Below are 2,485 nucleotides of genomic sequence, written 5' to 3' on the forward strand. Positions count from 1 at the left end.
AATATTCACCAGAAAATATAGTGTAGACTCTTGAGGGGAGGAAATGAAAGCACCAGTTGGAATGCTTTGAGAACAGCACAAAGAAGACCATAGATAAAATTAATTTTAAATTCTATCACATGCTGAATGTGTCATCTGAGACTTCCTCATAAGACCTTTATGATTCCAGGCACGACATAATAGAGACCATGATCCCTGGGCCGGTTCCTGCATTTATCTCCTGTTCCAACCTATCCTGACAACACTTTTAATACTTTCCAGGATGAACCAGAAGCCAATTAGTACTTTTCCCTCTCTACATGTTTTAATGTTTTCACAAATTCTTCCATTTTCTCTCCTACATTACAAGAAATTATTCAAATTTACTCCCATATTGTTCCATCAAATGATCATATCAATCAAATATTTCTTTTTTTTTAAGTGGTAAGTTAGTCTCCCATTTTACTCTTAAGTGTATTTGAAGCAATATAAGGAATTTTAGGTAAACATGTTTGTTTATTGTTCAAATAAATATATTGCAGATATTTGTCGACACTTGCCAACATCATTTATAATCTTTGTTATCCTGCATAATCTGGGAGTCCTCTGGCAGATCAGTTGTAATTAGGATGACATTCATTAACAGCAGTTGGCTGATGAGTTAGCCATGAAAGGGAATTAGCTGACGTATCAGCTATCAGTGGAACTGGAAACCGTGGGTTGCTGTCTGGTTGAATTTAAAAAAAGGAACTTCATTAGCTGATATGTTGTGATATCTATTTGGAAAAGTAGAAGGCTCCACCATCAGTCCAAGATAATTGCTCTGTATGGGAGATAAGTTGCTGTACTGAGAACTAGGAGTTGTAGTTGTAATGAATTTCACAACACGGCCATTTGCTTCAGTGTAGCTGTTTTATGAGTGCACGTGGAAAGTGGTCAACTGATTTAAAATAGCAAGTTGATCCACTGCAATTGGTTTTGGTGGTCTAACTGACATTGATGATGCAGGAGGAAAATCAACTCTCATCGGGGTATTTTTATCACCAATTATGTGGCTAGTAGAAGGCTTTCAATTAGAGGCATGTTTAAATTTCAGAAGGTAAAAATGCACTTTCTCCTCTAGCATCAGCCACAAAAACAGAATTATGATTATCCACATTACCGCCTTCTTTAAAGTGCTTCATGTGGAAATCGTGAGCCATTAAAGATACCAGAGAAGCATTTTTAATCCCAAATTTTCTTTTTATTCTCACTAAAAGCTGGGGACAGCCTCGTTTAAAATTTGGATTTTGATAGAGCTTCAGCTACAAACAAAGGAGAAATATTTTAGTATTTCCCTAAACCAAAATACAAGACTAAAATAAGCCTAATCTATAAAACCTCAGAGTTCATGCTTACTATACTAAGATAATACCATCAACATATGAACACTGCTGATTATTTTTTGAAATTCCTTATTTGGAAAATACACACTTAAATAGTATTGTCTTCAAATTTATAACGTTCGCATTTGCAGTAATGGTGAATGCCCTTTTTTAAAAAAAGTTTTAATACCTTTATTTAGATTTCTGATAATATTTATAGTTGCTAACAAAGTTTCTCTTAATCTTGAATACTTAACAAACTGTCCTCATTTTTTAGAAAAAATAAATTATTTTAGCCTTAGTAGTTTTATACAATTTTCAAAATCTAGCTTTACATTTATATTACCAAGTTTGTTGTGCAAAATAAAATTTTGTATATAAGTTATGAAGCGGTGACTAACTTTTCTGAATACCTTGCTTAAAACAGAGACTTCTTTTTCTTCTGCCAGAAAGTCAGCTAGATGAGTAGATCTTTGAAAATTCTGCAACACTTTACTAAACCCGTAAAGTTTAAGCTGTCTAACTAAACTTTTCATACTTCCAGTTTCAAATATTCTGAAAGGGGCCTTTCTTTCCAAAACTTCCTTCTTAAAGACATCTTCATTGTTCACTATGGAAGATCCATTATCATCCCACCAGATGGATTGAAATTGGTCACTCCCAACCGTTTTCCAGAGTTTTCTTGGAAATGTCAGAGAACAAAAATTTTTATCTTCATCTGGTTCAGATACACAATGTGTGTAACATGGTCTTTTTATCAAGGATTCTTCACACAAAGTCTGAAAAGCATTTTCTTCAATCATAAACCTCAAATCCAAGTCCCCAGAGAATGTTTGATCACACAATAGGGATCTACTGGACTTTCCTGTACCAGTAGGTCCATCTTTAGGAGACACATCTTGAATGTCTGAAGAAACATTTGCCATCAGTAATAACTTTTTCTACAGCTCCTTTCTAATCTGCATGATTTTGAGCACTGCAGCTTCAAATGCTGCTTTTCAGGCCTGCACACATAAACTGCTAGGCCATCACAGTGGTTCTCAACCTGAGTAGCAGTGACATCACAAAATGACTCTTCTCCTAGCATCCCAAGTGTAACGTTCAGCCAGTGTTTACTTCTCATTCATCCAGTTAAATTGAAA

The 2,485-nt window shown here is 34.8% G+C and overlaps 1 pseudogene; it reads right to left on the reverse strand.

Annotated features, from left to right (window-relative positions):
* Nucleotides 1-676: 676 nt before the first annotated feature.
* On the reverse strand, nt 677-2,269 carry LOC116662465 (annotated as a pseudogene).
* Nucleotides 2,270-2,485: the final 216 nt, after the last annotated feature.

This window comes from Camelus ferus, unplaced genomic scaffold, assembly GCF_009834535.1.
Source record: "Camelus ferus isolate YT-003-E unplaced genomic scaffold, BCGSAC_Cfer_1.0 contig1020, whole genome shotgun sequence".
In the NCBI taxonomy this organism is placed as follows: Eukaryota; Metazoa; Chordata; class Mammalia; order Artiodactyla; family Camelidae; genus Camelus; species Camelus ferus.